This window comes from Lissotriton vulgaris, chromosome 3_1 (assembly GCF_964263255.1).
Source record: "Lissotriton vulgaris chromosome 3_1, aLisVul1.2, whole genome shotgun sequence".
NCBI lineage: Eukaryota > Metazoa > Chordata > Amphibia > Caudata > Salamandridae > Lissotriton > Lissotriton vulgaris.
The window spans coordinates 121486199-121510820 of NC_141689.1; the positions used below are offsets into that span (position 1 = coordinate 121486199).

Here is a 24622-nt window from a genome sequence, read left to right on the forward strand (position 1 = left end):
ACTACAACCTACATTAGGCTGGTGGTGGTCGTTGTATTCTTTCGGGGAACTCCCTAATGGCCGCGCTAAGAATGCACCTTCCCTTGGAGGACGCAGCTGTAGCTAAGTTTTGATGCCTGCCTTCCCCATTTCCCCCCCAGTCAGGTAGGCTGGGGCACCAGACAGAGACAGCACAGTTTCAGTGTACATTAAAACACACCTCTTTCTGCAGAGGGCAGCAGTGCAGGAGACAGGCCTACAGACCACACAGACACCATCAGAGGTAGATTTTTGTGAATGCTGCTTTATTTCATGCAGAGGATTGAAACAGGCGAAGCAGAGGCATTTACGCCTTGTACAGCTGTTCAGGTAAATAGATGAAGAGAGCGAGATTGGGAAAAAAGCTACATTAGAATTCTGGAATCAGTGGAAGAGATGTGCTGATTAATGTCTCTCCTGTCATGCGGGGTGTGTGAAGCAGAGTGAATGACAGACACGAGGGAGCTGGCCAATCAGGGCACGCCCTCGATACTCTTATCTCGATAAACTTTGCTCACTTTTTGTAGGGCTTCAGGGAGCTGGCTGTGTCGTTAAAGCCGATGCTGCGATAGTCCTCCACGTAGTCATCAGCCAGCGCCACGATGCAGGCGCCCTCGTAGTCTTCCTCCTGGTAGATGCGCCAGGCTCCCTTCTTAACTTGGTGACAAGAGAGTTTGTTATTCATTCCATAATCAGCCAGGTGTGGGGTAGCCGATTTTAGGGTGATGCTTTTTCCCGATCTCTTGGCTTTCTCATAGATGGTGATTTCTGGATCTCCCAGCCCCCCTGCACCACCCGCACTGAGGAGATATTTCTGGAAAATCCTCCCACAGCGTCATGATCCCCCTCCCGGAAGAGCGCAAACTCCCCCTTGAAGCCCTTCTCTGTAAAGACGACGCAGGGGTCGCCGCTCACTTTCATGGACTTGACCCGATTCAGGAATCCAATTGACGACAAATCTGAGAGGTCTTGTGTGACATCCACAGAAGATGGGCCCTGGCAGCCCTCCTCAGCGAAGAAGTTGACGGTGGTCATGGTGGATCTTCCTGTAAGCGCTTAACGTCAGCCGCCTCTGGTGCTAGGCGCTGTGAGGGTCTCTCAGGTGAAGCAGCGGCTGGCCTCTCAGGGTGTCCTGTAATGGTGAAAAAGTGCATCTGGTTAATATGAAATGACAGTCGACGTGTGATTGACACAAGCTTGTCTCCTCATGAAGGATCGTGTTAATCTGCACACACGAAATCTGAAGCTCTGGCATAGCTGAAATAATGATGAGGACATTCATTTCAGCGATTCATTTTAAATTCTGCTTTGTTCATTTGCTAAAACAAATGTGCGCTTATTACCAATGAGAAGACCCGGCCAAGCAGGTGAAGGGCTTTTGCCTGGAGGAAACGCATTACAGGTCCCCGAAAAACCCTTCACTAGAGATTTGGATACATATTTGTAAATGACGTTTTTCTCGGCAGCCCATTTTTTTCCTGTTCATTGATTTAGGGGCAATGCTGGCCCAACTGGAGGGAGCAGTGGAGGCTGTACAGGGAACATTTCTATTGAGTCTCAAATGTCTCAGAAATGAGGAGATAGCTCTAGCACAGCCATGTGTGTGTTTGGGGGGAGGGGGAGGGATGATTTACACCAAATGAGAATCAGGAAGTGTCAAGGGGGTGAAGACAGCATCTGGATGTGTAAATGGTGGCATGGATTTTCCTATTACGCACCATAAAATCATGATAAAGCAGGAAACAAACTTTTTTCCAGTCTGTTAACAAAGGTTGAGATTAGGATCTGTGTCCCTGGGCTCCAGAAACTACAACCTTAGGATCTCACCAAGTTACCTCCTCTTTACTAGGGATGTATTCTTGGAGGAGATCTGTGGGTCAGCAGGTTCAGACTGGGGGAACCAAAGCAGGCCTGGCAAACAGCCTCATACTAGCCGCGCTCTCTTTGTCTTCTTGCACAATCTCTTTTTTATCCGTCCACTCTCTCTGTTTTCTTCTCGCTTCTTTATTTCCCCTCTCTGGTGACTTTCTGTCTACCCCCTCCATTCCTCCTGCTAGAATTGGCTCCCTGCACAAGTGAAAGAATAGATCTGTTGCTCTGGTAGAGCTATCCATTTCACCACATTAATTGGCCATCACGTTGAGACTCGAAGATTATTGACATTTCCAGTCTACAAGAGTGCAATTAACCAACAAGCCCTGAAGAAGTCTCTGCTTAGGGGCGAAATGCATTGGCTACATTGCAATTCACAGAATACAAGTTTAAAAAAGAATTAGAAGATTGTGAATAAAGAAACCCTTTTTAGCAAAAACATTGATGGAGTCAGGGTACTGTTCCAATTGTTCTAATAGCTCTTATGATGACTGGTGGGTGCTGAATCCTGTTCTTGCAATTATGGTTAAAGAATTCTACATTTGTATTGTCTTTAAAGAAGGCATGGCGTGCTATCCACCTGCATTTTGATGAATCTGTGCTCAGCACAGGGACACCCACATGCTAGCACAGTTTCACTGTTCCCTACCAGCCCCACTTAATGCCTTGTATCCTCCGGCCTTTCCTCCTGGGTGACATTATACCTTCTAACCCAGTTCACTTGTCGAGCCTCACTTTTTTCAGTCACATTGCATTAATCAAAGCCACTAAAGCAGTCCCCATACCTTGCTCACCAGAGGTACCCACTTGTACTCAGACTATGGCACAGTAGAACACAATGAGTTGTTGGGCGCTCCTGTTCACTAACTCTTCTCATTTTGCTCCGTTAACCTTTGCACCAGGCAGGATGAAGGTCTGTAGTGTTTTATTTCATAGGTTAATGTCTTTGGAACATCTCATTATTAACGCCATACTGTACACCATTAGCAACTTTGCACACCTCTACAGCAACTTTGCAGTGAACTCATTGCTAACCTACCCACCACCACCCAAGATGGCTACCTGATCTAATGGATAACCCTCACCAGAAACAACACAGGAGAAATTGTGTATGCCATCCCCACATTGGCCCCAATGGACCCATGCCCCCACCACATCTACAAACTGGGAACATTGACCCACATCAATAATATCTCCATCTAATCCCCACTTTCCCCGATGAATGGGAACTTGCAGGAATCAACCTCCTCCTCAAGAAGCACACAGTCAACCGGAATCCACTGAGCAACTTCGACCCATTTCCCTGCTTCCCTACCAAGCCAAAGTGATTAAGAAGGCCACCAACAAGCAACTCACAACTCACCTCAAACGTCACCTTTTTGTAGACAACACTCAATAAAGATTCAGAAAGAACCACAGCACGGAACAGCACACATTGGACCACCAACGACATATAAATCATCCTGGACTGAGGAGAAACAGCAGTCCACATCCTGCTCTCCCACTCTTTGGCCTACGACTCTGTCTCCCATAACACCCTCAACAGAAGACTCCGCGAGATTGGAATACTCTCAAATGGATCTGTTTCTTCCTTACTGGAAGAAGCAAAGGGTCAGGTTTCCACACTTCACATCAGAGACCAGAAAATTGATATGCTGAGTCCCACTGAGATTTTCCCTCAGCCCCACCCTTTTCAACATGTACATGACACTACTGGCCAACATCATCAGATCACAGGACATCACCATCATCTCCCACACCAATGACACCCAACTTATCCTCTCCATGACAGACAAAACAACCACCACCAGAACCAACTTCACCAACTGCATGACCATGGGAACAGACTGGATACAACCAAACCTGCTTGCAGCTCAACTCTGACAAGACAGAAGTGCTGGCCTTTGGCAAGAAGACCTCCCCATGGGACTCCACCTGGTGGCTGTTAGTGCTAGGAACAACACCCACAGTCCCTGCAAGAAATGAGGGATTATCCTAGACTACAAGCTCAATATGTCAACACAGAATGCACCTCCTGCTTCCATTTCCTATGCGTGCTGTGAAAAATCTTCAAATGTTGCCTCAAAACACCAGATGGACCGTCGTGCAAGCACTCATCACTAGCTTGCTGGACTATGGCAACACTCTCTATGTTGAATTCTCAAAACAACTCCTACCGACTCCAGACCATCCATAACACCACTGCAGGACTCATACTTGAGCTCCCAAGCTGCACCCACATCAAACCACACCTCAGGAAAAATCACTGAGTTGAGCCAATTCAAACTTCTTGTGCACAAATTCAAAGGTCTACACAGCACAGGACCAGAATTCCTGAACAGCTGCATACACCTCGACCAACCCTCCGGTCACCTACGCTCTGCCTCACTCTCATTCCCAACAGTCTCTGCATCCTCAAAAACAAAACTTGAGGTTGCTCATTCTCTTACTTTGCACCCAAGACATCGAACAGCCTCAATACATCAGTCTCCTCCTCACTGCTTGAGTTCCACAAGAGGCTAAACACATAAGCACATTGGGGACAACACACCTACACACCTGCCCAAACACCTGGATACTCTCTCTGATGATTAATGGGCTATACAAACCAATATAATATAACATGCTCTGTATTTGTTTTTTCTCTTTGTTGCACAACTTGAACCTTATTTATGACTGACAAAGCCGCCTCACCTGTACTAGAATGTAAATGTCCATTCCTACCAGGTCTAAAGGCTTTGTATTATAATGACTATCAGAGTCCTAGAGTATGCACTAAGAGATGTCGGACTTTTTATTTGGCTGAGATCAGGAAAGACAAAAGGCTGAGCCTCACGCACAGAGTCTCCTTCACCTTCACAAACAGCTAGCAGTCTCACCCCCCACCACCTACCAAAAGGCAGTGCTTCAGGAAGTTTAATCAGCACCCTCTTGCTGAGAAATTCTTCTTTAATTTCTAAAGGGAGCCCATTCACCATCCTCTTCACTTTAGTGTCTGGCTTTGCACCCTCAAACCATTCAGGCAGTACACTTCATCTTGTGCCACACCACAACCAGGGGAATCCAAAAAGGATCTTGTGCCTTTATGATTAATACTGTGAGCCAAACTTCACAACACATCCACTCCAGCATATGGAGAATCTCCTTCTTTCTGTGTGCATTGTTTACCTAAATATTTATCTCACATTGCTCTGATCTTGAGGTTACTTCTTCCTTAAGCACAGTCTAAGCTCCTGGTAAATCCCGGTATAGGTGCTCGGCCATTACATTTTGCTTCCAATCCGTAGCTGATCATCGGACCTTGCTGGTAGCCTAACAGTGGACAGACTGTTTACGTTATCCTAGTGTTCATCAAAAATACCCAATAATTCCTCTTATTCATATGCAAATTATGCAGCTTCTTTTTATAGTTTTTCATCTTCAAATTGCATGCTTACTCAAAAAGCATCCTCTATATTTCTAAATCCGGCAAGAGAAACAGACCTTTTCGAAACGTCTAAATGTAGCCTGTCCTTTTTTTCCCAAACAGGCCTAATCTCTATGATTGTATTTCAAAACATGGACCACAGCTAATCTTAAAGAACACAATCTCTCCTTCTTTGAAACTCACACCCCTGAAACCTGACAATACTTAATCACCTCAAGCTCATCTACTAGCCCATCCCAACCATCTGCCTGCCCCTTCCAAATAATGAGCGGACAGAGCTATTGATTTCTATCAATTGAATTTACCACAAAGAAGCTGGAAAGAATGCATTGAATGGTTGGTTGAGGATCCAAAAATTCAAAATAGCCCAATATGAGGGTGGGGACAAAATTGGCAAAGTCTTAGCATATAAAGTAGCAGAAGATAGAGCAGATACCCTAATTTCTAAAATCCGAGGACAAGGGAACAAAATATAAAATCAGCCACAAGATATACTTAATCAATTCGCTGAGTATTATAGAAACCTATATACCCCAGAAAACCCTCCCGATATAGAATCAATTGAGGAATATGTAGAAGAACATCCAGTGAGTACAGGGAACCCACTAGGCCTGGATGTACTCTCTAATGCTATATCACTTAATGAATTACAACAGGCTATTAACTCGTTACCAACAGGGAAAGCGGCAGGAGAGGATACAATACCTCTGGAACTTTATAAAACTTGCGGCCAAGAACTAGAACAACTACTATTGGAAGTAATGCAATCGATTGGACCAAACGGAACGGCTCCTAAATCCTGGAACAGGACAAAAATAGTTTTTTTCTTAAAAAAAGGGAAAAATAAGGAAGAGAGAGGGTCATACCGACCCATCTCTCTGATCAATACTGATGCGAAAATATTCGCTAAGATCATGGCTAATAGATTAGCCCCTTTTATGCCCAAAATTGTCAATCAACAACAACATGGCTTTATTTCAGGGCGAGATACAACCGCGCATGTAAACATGGCAATTACAGCGTTTGACATCGCGGAGGTTAAGTCCATTCCACTCGGCATGATACTATTAGACGCCGAAAAGGCTTTCGACCGAGTGGGGTGGACCTATCTCTGGCGAGCACTATCTAAAATAGGTCTTGGGGGAAACTTTATGAAGGGTATAAAAGCACTCTATGACAAACCCACCGCTTGCATCAGCTACGGGGGCCTGACTTCATCAGAGTTCCCTATAATGCGCGGGACTCGGCAAGGATGTCCCCTCTCACCTCTTTTATTTGCTCTTTCACTCGAACCTTTTTTATTGCACTTCACCTTCAAAATTTGATTATCCCATTCAATTTCAACTCACAGGAGCTGAAAATGACAGCCTACGCTGATGACATTGCCATATATACCATGGACATTGCTAAAGCACTAAAAGGAATATACCTCGAGGCCGAGAAATTTGGGAAGGTGTCAGGCTACAAGCTCAATGTTCAGAAGACGCAAGTCATATCGAATTACTCCCCATCTGTCCCTATACCTGGGATCTGCAAAGAGGCCACATACCTTGGGGTTAAACTAACAGCCAGACTACAAAATATTAACAATATAAATTATAACGACTTGATTAAAAAAACTACTCTTGTTTTGAAAAAATGGAACAAACTGCCCTTAAATATGATTAGTAGAATTAATCTTATCAAAATGAAAGTTCTGCCAAAATTCGTATACCTATTCCGTTCCATTCCGCTGTCACTTAACAATACATTTTTTCAGCATCTAGACGGGCTTCTGAGCAGTTTTATATGGGGCTACAAAAGGGCCAGAAGGTCATTAAAAATAATGAAAAATAATCTAAACAAAGGAGGGCTGAATGTCCCAGACTTCAAACTATATTTTTGGTCCTCATTTTTTACTCGTATACGCTCAGTACTACACGGAGATAGAACTCCCCTCTTTTTTCATTCTTTTATGCTGAAACAAGACTCCTCATTCTTTCTGTTCAGAATCAATGACCCGAATTACTACAAAAGGGTAAAGTTCAAGACCGCCAGAGACATTGTTAGGATTTGGAATAATATATTAAAACATTGCAAAACAAATTTTTATCACTCAAAACTTCCGTTGTGGGGCAACCCAGGTCTCCCGGCTATCTTTACAGATCCTATCACTAATAGCTGGGCTTCTCTCGGGATTAAGACGCTGGAGGATCTGTACGGCTCGCAGGGGTTGCTAGAATTCAATACACTCAAGCAGCTATACGATCTACCGGAATCCTCAAGGTTCAAATATATGCAAATCCATGACTATCTGATCAACTATAAAAAGATACAAAATATTTCTGATTGCGATATCTGGACTTGTCTCTACTCAAATAAGAATAAATCAGTCATCAGCGAATCTTATAAAATACTCAGCCTCTCTAGAACCAACGACAGCGACAAACTGGCGGCGAAATGGAGTACCCAGCTAAACCTAAATATTACCTCTAACCAGATAGAGCACTCTCTTACTAATATAAATAATCTCGTACGATCATCCAGCCTTCGACTACAACAATACAGAACAACCTGCATGTTATATTACACACCAGAAAGAATTACCAAATGGTCATCAAACCCCTCCTCCAGTAGCCGTACCAAATGCCCCAAATGTTCGCTGGAAGCAGCTAATTTAGTTCATATCTTATACTCTTGCCCCAAACTAAAGAACTTTTGGGGCGACATATCGAGGGTACTGAGAATAAAAAATATTTCATGTCCCACCACTACGGCTGCTTCGGTCCTACTAGACCTCAACACCTCTTTATCCCCACAATCATCTTTAATTACTATACTTTTTTCATGTGCAAAACTAACTCTGGCTAGGGCCTGGATTGACCCAGAACCACCGACGGTCTGGAAATGGTGGACCTTAGTAATAGAAATACACGCTATGGAGCTAGCCTTAGCTAACCTTAGGGGAATCCGCTCACTGACTAAGTTTAACAGAATTTGGGGCACCCTGCTAGATTGAGAATTTTATATTGCTATAACATTATTAATTTGTATGACTCTTAAGCCTTCTGTTTAATTCTACAAATGGATGAACTCGTATATGAATTCTTGTTGCCTTCTGTTTTATTTTGTCATCTTGCATATCAATAAAAATATTCAAAAAAAAAAAAAAAAAAAAAAAAAAAAAGAATGGTTGGTTGAGCACCCTAGATTAAACCCAGTAACACTTGATTAACCACTAGCCTTTGGTTCCAGAGCATCATGCTGCTCGGTGTAAAGCGGATGTATGAAATTACAACGCATGCTTTGACATCGCATGCTTTTACAACGCGTTTTTTACAACGCATACCATTACAACGCATAGTGCTTTGGGGCGTGGATAGTGAATAGTTTAATTTACTATTCTAACTCCAGTCCCCGTGGATAGTAGGGAAGGTGTTGGACAGTAAATTAAACCTATTCCTTATCCTAGAGCGCCCCCTAGCGCAATGCGTTGTAATGGTTTGCGTTGTAAAAGTTGTGTCGTGAAGGCACTGCGTGGTAAAAGTTGCGTTGTAAAGGATGTTTCCCATGTAAAGCACATCAGCGTCTCATCAGGGATAGTAAGCGCTATATAAATGCAATGACTATATAATACAATACCCTGAAAGTCTTTGGTCACCGGCTGTGGTCCTGGCTGTCTCTGGGCACTCTCGGATGAAGCAGGAGTTGGTCTCTGAGGGTGGACTGGCTGTCTCTGGACACTCTCAGGTGAAGCAACAGCTGACCTCTCTCAGACTGGCAGTCTTGGTCACACTGGGAGAACCAGCAGATATCTCTTTATCCACATCCAGGAGCTTTTATACTCTCTCAGCCCTCTCTGAAATGGCAGAGATGTGGGAGGAAGAGGAGTGGCCACATTCCCACTCACATATCTTGTGTCATTTCTGGGAAACTGAGGTATCTTCCTTAGATAAGGATTGTGCAAAGCTTTATTCAAAAGAAATGTTCACAGCCAATGTCCTTATCATGTACTTTGGAACACAGATATGTTGATAAAAGGACTCCTTCTGGGGTTTTCGGGAAATGCAGTAGATACGTGTTTAAATTTCAGCATTTCCAGTGTGAATTTACTGAGTCATTTTGTCACAACTCGTTTTACAAATAATCGTTGCCTAAGTACTGCAGCATGAACCTTGCAGTATTAATACATAGTTCATTAGGAGGATGAACTAATGGTAAAGTTAGCAGGTCAGGATTATTTTAAAGCTGTGCTTAGTGAATATTTGTTTCAGCTCTTCGTAAATACTCCCAAGCAGGATGTGACAAAGGAAGATTAGATGAGGTTCTTTATCCAAACCTCATAAGCAGTAGAGTTCGGGCCTCATGTATGAGGGGTGACGCATCACTGCCTGAAAGCAGCGATGCGTCTCTTCTCAGTGCACTTAATATTTCATTTGATACCTCTGTATTTCTGACGTATCTGTAGGAGAAAAAGTAATGCATTTTTGGAGTGTGTCACAAAAGTAACGCAACTCCAGCAATGTGTCCTTTCACATGGGTAAAGCCCATGCAAATGGTCCTGTGTCAGTATTACGCCTGCTGTGAAGGACGCTTAGGATATTGACACATTTGCATCCTAGAAGTGGCGCAGTGAAATCTCATAGATTCCACTCGGTCACTTCTTTGAGGCTTACTTGCATGGAAACGCCCGCCCATAAGTTGCTTTTAATGGATGATAGTTCCTCCAGAGGGGGGACCTGTAGAATGAATGGATATTGGAAGGAGTCCGCATCAGTCTGCACCTCGGGAGCTATTTTGCCCATATGACGTCATGTTACTGCTCCGGGATTTTGTTTCTAATCTTAAACAGTCTTTTCATCATTTCTATTTTTTATCTATTTGAAGAAAGTTTTACATTCTCTTCTATGAAGTAATAACAATAACAAAGAATAGGGTTCACTTTGGCCTTGAAAACGATGATCTTGGGGATGAAGACACTATCTAATTCCGCTGTCAACATGCATTTTCCATTTCAGATGTCATGTAAAAGTTTTACAAGTTATCCTTCTTTCCTGGGGAACATGTACTGACCTTACTGAGGGAAAAATAGTCTTGAAAACATATTATTATTATTTCAGCTTTATACCACAACAGCTACCAACAAAGGGGTCCCCGTTCTTGACGCCATATAGAGTGCAGCCCGAATATGCCTCTAAAACAACGAGGGGACTTATTTATGGCCCTTGCATCACGTTTGCGCTGCCAGTGAAGTGAAGTCTATGAGATTTCACTACGCCTATTTTAGGACACAAATGCATTAATATCTTACGCCTGCCTCATGGCAGGCTTAAGACTGACACAGGCACATTTAACATGGGACTTGCCCATGTGTAATGACCCATTGCTGGAGTTGCGAGACGTTTGTGACACACTCTTGCAATGCGTCATTTTTGCACCTACAGATACGTCAGAAATACTGATGTGTCTTACTGTAAATATGGCGCATCACAGGTGTGGCAAGGAGGGCACAATGAAAAGTGACGCATCGCTGTTTTCTCGCAGCTATGCGTCACTCTTCATGAATGTATTACTTTGTTCGCTTTGTTCGCCCTAAGTGTGGCAGGGCATGCTCAGACATGAGTCCCTAGCTCACTTGGCCACTGCATTCAAGATAGCCTGGCTGATGAGGATTATGAATCCGAAACCGGTCACAGGATGCTTGTTTCCGGTCCATGGAAGACATGGCTTGGCAGTTCGGGCTGGACTGTTCCCATGAGGCACAGGTTCAGACTGATTTGCATTTGGCCATGTCTGAAATGGGGTGGCTGAGTGGGCTAAAGAATGGTGATGGAATAAACCCAGATCAGTTGACTGGGGGTGAGTGTTTGATTTGCTCAAATGCTCCATCCATCATCCCGTTTTGTATCGCTTTGTTCGCCCTAAGTGTGGCAGGGTATGCTCAGACGTGAGTCCCTTGCTCACTTGGCCACTGCATTCAAGATAGCCTGGCTGATGAGGATTATGAATCCAAAACCAGTCCCAGGATGCTTGTTTCCGGTCCATGGAAGACATGGCTTGGCAGTTCGGGCTGGACTGTTCCCATGAGACACAGGTTCAGACTGATTTGCATTTGGCCATGTCTGAAATGGGGTGGCTGAGTGGGCTAAAGAATGGTGATGGATTAAACCCAGATCAGTTGACTGGGGGTGAGTGTTTGATTTGCTCAAACGCTACGTCCATCATCCCCTTTTAAATTGCTTTGTTTGCCCTAAGTGTAGCAGGGTATGCTCAGACGTGAGTCTCTTGCTCACTTGGCCACTGGATTCAAGATAGCCTGGCTGATGAGGATTATGAATCCGAAAGCGGTCCCAGGATGCTTGTTTCCGGTCCATGGAAGACATGGCTTGGCAGTTCGGGCTGGACTGTTCCCATAAGGCACAGGGTCAGACTGATTTGCATATGGCCATGTCTGAAATGGGGTGACTGAGTGGGCTAAAGAATGGTGATGGATTAAACCCAGATCAGTTGACTGGGGGTGAGTGTTTGATTTGCTCAAACGCTCCGTCCATCATCCCCTTTTGTGTCACTTTTCATAAATGAGGCTGTTTCTGAAAAGCAGAGAATAAAAAACACCTTCTCAAAGCAAGCTGCAATTCATTCCAGAGCGTCGGGCCCAAATAGGCAGAAGAACGCCCCCTCATATGGGTCCGTTTCACTCTCAGAACTGTGCACAGTGCAAGATCACTAGATCATTGGGCATGAGCCGGTTGATGGAGTCTCACCAGACTACGTAGATAGCAAGGGCCAGCTCTTGATCTGGTTTTGTGCACAAAGCACGGAGCCTTGAATTGTATCCTCGTCTCAACCAGTGCAGATCCCTCAACTGAGAGGAGGCTGATTCCGTTTTGGGGAGCATGTAAATCAGCCTAGCTTTGGACCACTTACATCCTTCTCATAGAAGCGTTCTGAAATAACATTGTGTGATTTAAAATCACCTTGAATAACAGAACACTCGTTTGTGTTGATAATGATGGTGATCTATGTGCTCGCATCTGGTTCATGGGCTAGAGAATCTTTTACTGGGCTTCCTGTGCTGGTCCTGCTGTCTGTCCTCTTTGCCTGGGAGGGCTTTGCTGCTGCTGGAAAGGCTGACCCTCAGCTAGTGCTCCGGGCCATGAGGCAGCATTGGCTGCCACCTAACACAAGCTGACGCAACACAACATGTTTTTGCTGTGTTGATCATTTTAAACCTATGGGACATTCAGGATTTGCTTTTTGCCTAACACAAGTTTAGCTGCAAGGTGGCACTGAACTTATAAACCTTAGAGTCAGAATGCTATTTTGCTGCACACATGAATACTTTTCTGTTATTGTCTTGTCTTCCCTTCTTCTAAAATATTTACAAGAAGTGCCATCAGAATCTATTCATGGAATAAAGCAAAACGTAATTATGTTTGGTGCATGCAAAAGAGATGAAAAATGTACATTACCTGCTTTTCTTCCTTGTCTGGTATCTCAGCGGTTGGCAAAAGTGAGAGAGAGGCAGCCGTGATCACATCATAGCTTAGCAAGCCATTAAATGGCAAAACATAACACGCAGTCACCTAACCTAACATGTAGTGGCATGAATTACCATATATGTATGTATGTCTGTGGTATTTATATATAAGGCAGCGGAGCGCTCTGTCAAAGACAAAGACAAAGAAATGGTAAATGAGTAATTTTAGCTAAAGCAAGGCTTCATTGTGATATTGTGTTATATATCAAGGTGTGGTTTCATCTCTTTCCTAAAGTGAAGCACGCTTGGGACAGACCTGTTAGAAACATAGAGTTGTTTCTAAGGCTTGTGCATAAAAGGAGAAGGAGTGCTCTCTAGTTGTTTTCATTCTTGCGTTTCTTCATCTTCATTCTGATGGTGTCCTTTTTTTTTCGTTGTGTCACCACTGATTAGCACTGGTCTATGCGCCCTGCGTGAGTGCCCAACATCGGCTACAGATCAATCAGATTTACTGGGTTGTTTCGAACTGTGCAATGCCCTCCCAGTTGCTGACTTGAGAGGGTGTAATCATTGGACAGAAAAGTCATTCTGTATTTTAGCAAATTCCAAAATCTTAGACTATTTTTATCCATTTCCTTGAAAAAACCCGCAGAGTTCTTCCAACTCTGCCAAGAAGGGGGATCGGAATTGACAGATTTCTCTTCTCGCTCGTACTATTAAGTAAGAAATCAAATATTGACAGTTTACTTGCAGATCATGCTTTTCTTTAACCTGCTGGGATTTCCCAAATATAATCAGCTCCAAGCTTACCTCTATGTTAACACCGACCGAGCGCGAAATGGTCTTGCCCACTGCTGACCAGAATTCTCCCAATTTTGAACAGTTGGCAAACATGTGCATGTCATCGCTTGCACTTTGACTCTATGTCTCCTTTTATCTTTCCCAGCTTTTTGTAGAGTCCAATAGATTCTATGCAGGGTAAACAAGTGTTTTTCTTTAAAGCAGCAGGTTTAACCACCAAACAAAGTGCAGCACAGGATGCTTGCCATAAATCTGCCAACTCCACTTCCGGCAGGCATCCATCCCATACACTATGTGGTGATTTACTTTCTGCCAGTTCTGCATCCAGGAGGAATTAATACTAAAATGCCACCTCTTTTTTCCTTACCATTGTGGTCTGAAGTTCCAGATCCATTTGTTATGAGTCCCTGTCTGGCCCATTTTGACTCTTGAGCTAAGCATTGATCTAGTAGATTTAAAATCTAGATATTGCCCCTTTTGTCTTGTCATACCAGTAGCTCCAAGTTAATTTTTGGCCATCATCTACCAGTTGACCCCACTGCCTAACGTCTGACTGTTTCAGTGGTTTTGCTTGGCTATCTAATAAACATTCTGGAGTACCTGGAGAATCCCATATGGGAGACAGTCTGCTGTAATAAGGTACACCTAGAATCGATCTTATCCCATACCACGTTCTTGCCGCTGACTGGAGATATTTTAGTTAGACTTTTTTGAAAAAGTTTGGAGACCCATACTTATAAGAGAAACCCTCCTCAGATAATCTCAGCAGCAGGGTTTTAAACATAACCCCTATTAGAGATTCATCGGGTCATTGTAGAAGCATTCTATTGTTTTTAAGTTGGAACGTCCAACAATAAATCAGGAGGTTCGGGAGACCAATGCCTCCTACTCTCGCTTTCCGTCTCAGCCTTTTCCATGAGAGGCTTATTCCTCTGCTAGCCCATATAAAGGAAGAAACCTTCCCCTGCAGCTTCAGGAGTGTATTCTTCTCAAAGTGCAACAGAATATTATCAAAGAGATAGGTGAATTTTGACAAGATGGAAATTTTCACCAAATTAATCTGGCCATAGACCGTAAATAGAAGGTTCTGCCATCTTTTTAGTAAAATATCTATCTGGGGATTAAATAGTTAAAGACCTTAGGAAAGGTCTTTAATTATTTTAATCCCCAGATATCTTAATTCCTCCACGCATTTTATTTTTCCACATTTTGGTTACTTCTGTTTTTTGTTCGTTCGCTGCATATCCCGCCAGTTTACTAAATTCCCTCACTTCTGCCATAAGATGTGGTAAGGTGGATACTACTTCCGAGGTATAAACCATGAGGTCGTCAGATTTAATCTCTTCATTTAACCTCAAACTTTGAGCAAAAGGCTCTGCATAGAGATCAAATAATGCAAAAGAAGGTAGTAAATGTAGCTCTGATTTTTTCACTCTCCTCCACTTCGAGCCCAGTCTCCTCTTCTAGAATCTTCCCTATACATTTTTGATTTCTGTCCAACCTTGCTTTCCAAGCCAAAAGCTTCCCGCAGCATTCTCCTTGTGTAATATTCCTAGATCTGCTTACCACCTACTGTTGGATTTCTTTCTCCTCCAATTTAGTTCTAAACATCAAACGTAAACGTTCCAGCTTATCTGCAGACTCTTTTCTTACTCCTTCCAAGCCTTTGTTATCTTTTAAGAGATTCTCAGTTTTGTCTATCTCCTCCTCTATTTCTTTTATGTATTTTTTCTCTTCCCTAGCGCAGTTTACTGTACACATTTTAACAATACCGCTTAACCATGCGCATGGGGGCTGACCCCTGGTTCCAAGAGAACAAATCCTCAGTATTGCAACGCACCTTCTCTATTATCTCGGGCTGTGACATAATCCTTCTGTTCATTGTCCACCTACCGATTGTATGTATCTCTCTTCCCTCAATTTTTAATAACAATGCTGCATGATCCGAAAGATGTATAGGCAAATGATCCATCCCGACTACCAACTCCACTTCTTTTTTGCCCATGAACAGGTAGTCTACTCTTGAAAAATGCCTGTTCTCCTTACTATGAAAGGAATAACCCCAACGTTTACCCTCCACTCTACGGAAAACGTTGCCTAGATCAAAATTCTCCATCATATCCAATATGTATGGCCTCATCTTTGGGGAGGTAATTTGAGTCCTAGTTGATGACCTAATGATGTTGTTTTCCAATAGGACATTAACATCTCCACCAAGAATAATGAGAGATTACAAATCAACCAAGTAGGAGAAGAGCTTTGTCAGAGGTGTTACATCAAGAAACATCCTTTACATTACGCAGCCGTTACAACGCAAGTCGTTACATCGACTTGCGCTGGATGGCGCTATAACCTAAGGAATAGTAAGATTTACTATTCCAACACTTTCCCTACTGTATGTAGACGGGTGTTGGAAAAGTAAATCTTACTATTCTTAAGTCCAGCGCCCTCCAGCGCAAGTCGTTGTAACAACTTGTGTTGTAAAAACTTGCATGTAACATACCGCGATCATTTTGATTGTGTTGTTACATCACATATTCATTACTTCATCTTTATTAGGGCCACAAGAGCTCATTAATGTATATGTCACAAGGGGTACTTTAATATCAGCTATTTTCCAACGCCCAGCCTCATCTGCTTCTTACCTAATTAGCTTGATCTCAAAATGAGCTTGGTCAGTTGATATCCACTTTCCTATCCATCTTTGTCTAGAGAAGAATTCCTTGCATTCTTGTCTCAGAAGATGCGTCTCGTGAAGCATAAATATTTGGGCGTTTTGGTCTTTTAAATATTTCCCTATCATTCTCTGCCTTCTTTTAATCCGCAACCCATTCACATTCCAACAAAGAATCAACAGACATTCCTTATTCATACTTCTTCAATTTCCTCTTTTGGTATCCCAATAAATCTTGTCTTTTGTTATTTATAACAGGCACTCCTTCACAGACATTAGGACAAAATGATTTTTTAAGTGTTTTCCCTATGCTCCCCACCACTAGTGCACCCTCCCATGGAAACCCTCCCAAGAAAATATATTTTATAGGCATCCTTTCTGCCTACTGAGTTTATGCCAGAGGAAAAAAAATTATTAGGGGTGGACGGAATTTGCGTAATCGCGTTATGAAAATCTCTGCGAAAGCGCCAAAAATCTCCGCAAACAAACGGAAATATCGCAAAGCAGGGGAAGTGCTTACCCCGCCTGTTCACAATGTTTTTTGCGAGATTGCGTTTGAAATGTGTCGGCAACTTGCCCATGCGGTCGCTAATGGGCGCGGCCATGCTTATTTATTTACTGTTACAGGTCGCGCATTGCAATGCTCCTGTCCGTTTGTGATAAGTATTTCATGTAAGCATGGCCGAATTGTGCGAATCTCGCGTTCGCGAATTTGCGTATTTGCGAACTCGCAATCCGCAAAATCCGCGAATTCTCGCGAATTTGCGTTTTTTTTGGGGGTGTTTGCAATGGTTTCTGCCAGTTCGCGAGGGTTTTGTACCAGTTCGCAATTGCGAACTTACTTGTAGGCTTGCCACGGTCGCAACTATGTTGTTTCTACATCTGGTTCATCATCACAGGTTCACAGCACCCTCTGTTTCAACACTGCCACCCTCTGTTTCCCCATGCCACCCTGTGGTACATCAATGCCACCCTCTGGTTCATCATCACTGTAGATTATGGGGGGGAAAAGCAGGCACACCTGCCCTGCTTCAACTGACATGAATTAATTTGGGGTCGATTTATTAATGTGTCACTGTTTTAAAATTCCAGTCTGGCACCTGCTTCCTTATCTGTAATTTGCTTTCTGTTGCAGTGCAATTTTTTTTCCCAGGACCTTTGTGGCCTACTTGTAGCTATTCTATGAGCCTGCTGTGAGGGTCAGAGCAGGGTCATAGAATTGCTGCAACTAGCAACTGAACTCTGGAGGGGCCCCTGTCAGGAAGCACTACAGGGAATGGTTACTAATGATGAGTTTGAACTTTTGCACCTGCTGAGTGCTTTCAGTTTTGCAAAACTCGTTTTTCTGCAATTTTGTGGGATTCGCGGGGCGCGAACTTGCGCAAGATCGAATTCGGAAGCCGCAAATTTGTGCGAATTTGCGATAAATTTTTTTGTGGCGTGTTAGTTCGCAAGGTTTTGTTTGTTTTAGTAAGCCGCTTGTAGCGCAACGTGCGAAGTTACCCTCACGGTCGTTCACGGGCGCCGCCATCTTGTTTGCATGACGTATTTCCGTTTCCGGGCGCGATGTGTAATCTCGCAAAGTGTGCGGCTCGCTAGTACAATTTTGCGTGTGATCGCGAGGAAAATCTCGCGCAAACTTACCCACGCGGTCGTGAACGGGCGCGGCCATCTTGTTTCTCATTCATTGCTATGGTTCTGGGCATGCTTTTTGTATCCTCTCTGAATCTCTGCCATCCTTTGCTTTTTTCAACTTTTTTTTAATCTATTTTACTTATTATCTATCCCTCTAGTTTTTCTAGCTCTATATTTTTGTGTTTTCTGCTACTTTTGGTTAATTTTAAACTACTTTTTTAAACTCTTTTCTTTTCTTCTTCCCTATTCTTTTTCTTCTTTATTATTTAGCTTCCTTTCTGCCCAGACCATGGTAAAAGGAGCCGGGAAGCATCCCGAGAAGGGGAAGGGTCCCGCACCCCGTACCTGGCTCCCATGCGGGTGTTTGAGGGGGGAGCAGGTCGCACCCCGGGAGATCTTCAGCGCAGAGGAGGTGGCCGCACTCATTTTTTATGTTCAGCGCCGCCTCCCCAGGACCATCATGGCAGGTGGCAAGATCTCTGGCGGGTACGGGATCCAGGAGCGCCGGAAGCGGTGGGAGAAGGTGTGCCGGGCCATGTACCAACATTCTCGGGTCCGGCGCACCGATAACCAGGCTACCCACCGTTGGACGGTTCTCCTGGACAGGGAACGTGATCTGCTCGACCTGCTTGGCCTTGAGATCCCCGGGCTTGGTGAGTAGTAGTAGCTATTTCTTTACTACTCTGTTTTCTCCTGCTATGTGTGTTATTATATTGCAAATTTTTGTTTTTTACCAAGAGCATTAATGCTGCTGATTACATTGTAGGTAAATTATATTTCAAAATCTTCTGTGCATTTCAGGGCCACTGCTCTCCTTCTCAGTAGCGTTGCAACTATGCTTATTTGTTTTCGATTTTGTGTTCATTTTATTGGCCTGTGAAATTATGTATGAGTGTAGTTTAAAGAACTGCGTAATGCTAGACACTAAGGGCCCCATTAGGATGGCAGGCAGGGCCCCATTAGGATGGCGTAAATCGGGACTGCCCGCCCTAAGGGCGGGGGTCCCGCACACACCATTAGGATGTGCCCGCCACAGTGGCGGGCACATCCTGTATTTATAGTATTGTGACGGGCGGAGCTCTGTGCTCTGCCCGCCACAATACTAAAAATGCTTTGCAGCATTTACATAATCAAAGCGGCAGGCACTGCGGTGCCTACTGCTTTGATTATGTAAATGCAGGGGGGTACCCATGTGCCACCCCCCTTTGGCCTTCACTCCGGGGGCCCACAGAGTGAACACCGCCTGCCTTTCCGTGGTGGGATTGCCTCCGCGGAAAAGCATTGCACTCGTGTCATTGTAATATGGCTGGCGGTGTCACCATATTAATCATTTTCCGCCCCGGCCGCAATGCGACCGGGGCGGAAAAGTGGCAGGCGGTGTTTCCCTACGTTGCGGTCCCCCCGCCATTGTAATGTGGCGGGGGAAAAGGGTGGCGGGCGGTCATTTCTGTTGGGCGGATCGCCACCGCCCCATGGCGGTGGCGATCCGCCCGACATCCTAATGGAGCCCTAAGGGTCAGATTTTTAATTACTGGCGCATCCCTGCAAAGTAGCAGGGATGCGCCAGTAATTGTGCACCACTCCACCACCACCCATGGTGCACCGTATTTACAATGCGGCGCACCATGGGCCCAAAACGTCACCAAAGCATTACGCATCTGTGCTGTAAAGGCGGCGCATTGCTGGAGTTGCGTCGCAAGGATGCTGCAGCTCCATCAATGCTCTGGGGTGCCCTATCTCCCCAATGCTGTGTCAAGCCGTACGTCTGCTTCAAGCAGGCGCAGGGTTTGAGTCACGCATCATTGTCCTCAAAGTGACTGATTGAAATCTTGTAGATTTCCCTCAGCCACTTTTAGGTTGCGTTCCTGCGCAGGAACGCCCTCCCTTGCGCCGGAACGCCCCCTGATGGCCCAGGGCTTTACAACGTGATGCATCTCCCATATGCGTCACGTTGTTAATATACGCCGCACCATGGCGCCTCTTTTGTTCTGCCGCTGCGTCACAAAAGTCACGCAACAATGGAGCAAAAGAGCCGCAAGGGGCTTCTGAATCAGCCCCTACAGACTCAAGTCCAGTCCTTCCTTTGTACACATGGCGATAAGAAGAAATAGTGGTGGTGGATTGATAGTTTGAGTATTTTAATGACTGGTTAATGTAGTAGGAAACTTTTTAGTGTTGTCGCTGATCTGCAATCACGATGGACTTTGTCTGTCACTTCGCGTGCTGCGGACTGCTACCTGCCAGTCCTAGGCGAACCTTTTGAGTACTTTGTTTGGTGAATTACATAGGAACTTTCCAAGTCGACAGTCCGCAAATCAAGCAATACTAATAACGTAGTAGACCACATGAGATCGGTCAATATATCCCGTGGAATAGTTGTCTATTTGCTATTTTGGCAAAATATTTTGTTATTGTTCTTTTGAAATGTTTGATTTGGTTGACAAATATCATCCATGTTTTCTGGTCTTTCTTTCTTTCATGTTGTACATCAGCTCCCCCCAGGGGCAAGAGGACAGAGGAGGAGGCTGCTGTGGAACTCGATGCAGGCCAGGATCGGTCAGGCGAGGGCTTCTTTGCTGGCCCCAGTAAGTTATCATTTTAATATAGAGTACCTATTTTTTCCTAGCGTTCCTCATTTGATTTATTCTAAATCGTATTTGATCTTCTTGTAGACTGTATCTAAATTCTTATCCTGCCTCGACTATGACTGACAGCACCATTCCTACAGTCACTGGGGATAGATTCTGTTGAGGTGATCAGAGGCAGGAATCTAGGTCAATATTATTAAATGTACAAAGCCTCTGACACCATAGATTACACAAGTTATTTTTTGTTCAAGTCCTGTTTATTGACTGTGAACGCTATTTATCTTAGCACATTATTTTAGAGTTCAAAACAGGTACACATGGGGTGTGAACAACTCAGCTTGGAATATCTCCTTATGGCATAAAGTGCATTCATTATTTACAAAAACATGAAAAAGACAATTGCAAAATTACAGTGAAAGAATAAATTCAACAATCGACAAAAAAGCAAATTACGTTAATGTGACAGCAAAATCCTATTTACAAGTGGAGTTTCAAGGTCCTACCATAAATCTAAGGGAAATTGTGTTAGTATCCCAGGGGAATATTGTCAATTTATCCCTCAAGGGGGAACGTTAGTTATCCTGTATCTTGCCAGGGGCAATCATCTCTTCAAAATTATTAAATGCCTGGTTGTGAGATGCGTCTCTCACTGTATGTCCCAAGTATCTGATTGGATCATATGGCTAATATTTCTCCTGGCAATCAAGTTGAGCCTACGCGTTTCGACCTGGATAGGAATCTTGACAGGATATGAGTTTTAAGGCAGGTCTTCATCAGGGCTCACAGAAGGTGTAGGGGATCGTCGTGTCACACCCGGGTGTGGAAAAATCGGTTCAGCATTCTTTGAGTGCTGGTGGGTATCAGGAGGCAGGGTTTCTCTCTAGCCGGAGTGGCTAGGTGTCCGCAGTCTTTAGTTACTGTCGAAATATGAAAGAATCTCTTGGTGCGCCTCAGCGTTGCCGTCGCGGGACGGGTTCTATGCACAGTGGAGGGGCAAGGGGTCATTCAATTCCCGGCGTCTCCTCGTTGGCGTGTTGCTTCTCTCTACGCCACCTCTGTGAAGTGGTCGAAACGCGTAGGCTCAACTTGATTGCCAGGAGAAATATTAGCCATATGATCCAATCAGATACTTGGGACATACAGTGAGAGACGCATCTCACAACCAGGCATTTAATAATTTTGAAGAGATGATTGCCCCTGGCAAGATACAGGATAACTAACGTTCCCCCTTGAGGGATAAATTGACAATATTCCCCTGGGATACTAACACAATTTCCCTTAGATTTATGGTAGGACCTTGAAACTCCACTTGTAAATAGGATTTTGCTGTCACATTAACGTAATTTGCTTTTTTGTCGATTGTTGAATTTATTCTTTCACTGTAATTTTGCAATTGTCTTTTTCATGTTTTTGTAAATAATGAATGCACTTTATGCCATAAGGAGATATTCCAAGCTGAGTTGTTCACACCCCATGTGTACCTGTTTTGAACTCTAAAATAATGTGCTAAGATAAATAGCGTTCACAGTCAATAAACAGGACTTGAACAAAAAATAACTTGTGTAATCTATGGTGTCAGAGGCTTTGTACATTTAATAATAGCGTTCCCTGTCGCGTCACCAACGCGCCAGGAGGGGCTTGTAAAAGCAGGAAGCCCTCGGTGAAGCGGGGGGAGCACCATTCCTACAGTGGTCAGCGGAGCACGCACGAGAGCAGACACCCACCTTTCAGAGGAGAACTGCAGCAGGAGAGGCTCGCAGCGGGAGCAAACTACCGCGTACACCAGGCACGCCACCGCCGCTCCGGGACTACAGATCCCGGCAGCCTTTGCGGCGGAGGCGCGTTCCCTGTCGCGTCACCAACGCGCCAGGAGGGGCTTGTAAAAGCAGGAAGCCCTCAGCTACGCGGGACGCGAGCGGGACGCCCGGGGCCAAGCCCGGGCAAAGGGCGGGCCCTCTGAGGCCCTCCGAGGCACGGAAAGGCCAGGCAAGGCCACCCCCCTGAAAACTACAGCGTGGTTTAGAGGTACTGTTTCCGATTTCTTATTGTTGGAGTTAACACCAGGTAACATCAGCCATCAATACAGACAGCAGCTATTACCACAAGAGTCGGTCTAACCCTATAGTATTACCTGTTAAGTCTAACTTGATACCCGGCTTAAGTCCAGTGGGGAGTGTGTATTTGTGACTTTGGTTAACACGAAATTCAAAGTATGGGGAAAAAACTGGTTCCACCCCCTACTGAGGCTGTGAATACTCTTGACTCATACCTAGTTCAAGTGGTAACCAGTATCAACAGTAAGCGTAGGCAATCCCTGGGCCTAAGCCAATCACCTGTGTTGCTTGCAGATAGCCCTTCTACAAGCATTGTAAGCACTGCTATGTCCGATTCCCTGACAGGGAACGCACAACCTAATCCAGCAGACTCTGACTCTACCTCTTCAGCCAATCACATCGAAGCCACCGAAGACTCTGAACCCGTTAGGGACAGAGAAGATCTCATCGATTTAGCCGATGATGCCTTTACAGAGACAAGCATCCAGACTGAAGCCATAGACGAGGGCCCTCAGCACCAGTCTCCACCTAATCGTGCTGTTAGAGCATGTAGGAAAACAGCTGCAAAACGAGGGGGGAAACAACTGGGAAGAAAGAAGCCTGCCACCTCTCCCTCCAGGCGGCTAGGCAAACTCACAGACCACGAGGTCGACCTTGAGTCTAAGCGCATCATCGATGATGATCTCTTCAACAGGATCCAAGACATGATGGACATCAAAATCAAGACCATCATCAAGACCCTGATCGGGAAAGTGGACAAACTAACTGCTGAAGTTAGGAAGTTGGGTGGGGTTCATAGTAACTTGACCAAGGAGCTAGAGAATTTATCTTCCCTCGTCGCAGATTTAATATCTACGGACGAGGAGGCTCCTCCCACTGACAGTAACGCGCAGTCTACTCAATTAGGGTTGTTACACCCACCCTTATCTCTAACATTACCTGTCCCGGACCAGAACGCCGTAACTGGGGTCCCTCATACCATCCCAATTGATGCAACTGTGGCAAGTCCTCAAGAGGCCAGCCCAGTTCAAATCATAGCGGAAGCCTCACCGGTAGTCTTGGTACTGGCCAATGTTCCAGTTCTGCCACAAGACAAGTCAGAATCCAAACAGGATCTCAAAGATAAAGCCCTAAACTGGCTTTCTAACAACATGTACATGGCGCAAGAAGGGTTTGATAAACTGGCAGGAGACATAGTCTCGACTAGGAGGGTACCATGGATTGGCAGCAAGCAGAAAAAGTTCCAAGGTGACTGTGTTATCATAAATTTTACTAATGCCGAGGTCCTTCCTGAAATCTTGAACAATGTCTTCCCACCTCAGAAGCGTAACGGCTCTATAGTTCCACTGACTCTTAGATTTTTCAATAATGAGTCTCAATCCGCTACCTTGCCTAATACCAACAGGCTTAACAAGCATAGGAATTATAGTAGCTGGGGAGGCGCCACGGGCTCGCGTTATGTAAATGATCGGTTCCTGCCGGTAGCACAGCAAGTGTCAGGAAGACCCACTCACCCGTACGAGCGAATTATTCAGCCGGCTCACCCACAGGGGTTGGGAACAAACTGGTGGGGGAATGGAGTTTCAGGATACGATCATAGTGCACAAGGCTTTAGGCCTACACGGTGGCAGAGTATGGACCCGGCTCTGGGCCACCCAATCACTCCACATCCCCTGTGGAACATAGCTCACGCCGGTCAGGCTCACTTAGCCACCCCATCTGCTTGGGGCCTCGCTACAGGTAACAGGTTTGGTCCCTTATCTGACCTCAATACTTGTGATTGACTTGAATCAAGAACTGACCAAAATAATGCTGGTTTGATGAATTCATTTGCGCGTAGCAAGGGCTTTAGTACCGATGATTCCCATAGCTCTCATATGTTTAACGTTGTCACTGAGCCCCAGCTACCTATTATCTTAGGTCAGCAAACTATCATATTAGGGACTGAGGCTGGCCCTAACTTGGGCACGTCTAAAGAGACGACACAGCGCTGCTGCCACGCGAATATAAGCGGAGCCCCTTTAGCTCAAGCAACAGCGGAAGGAGATCCAGCGAGTGGCATCAACCATATGAACAGTAATGAGGCATGTAAGA

General features: G+C 44.7%; 1 pseudogene; it reads right to left on the minus strand.

Moving 5' to 3' along the window:
- Positions 1-532: 532 nt before the first annotated feature.
- LOC147726061 (epidermal differentiation-specific protein-like) lies at positions 533-1053 on the minus strand (annotated as a pseudogene).
- Between the last annotated feature and the right edge of the window lie 23569 nt (positions 1054-24622).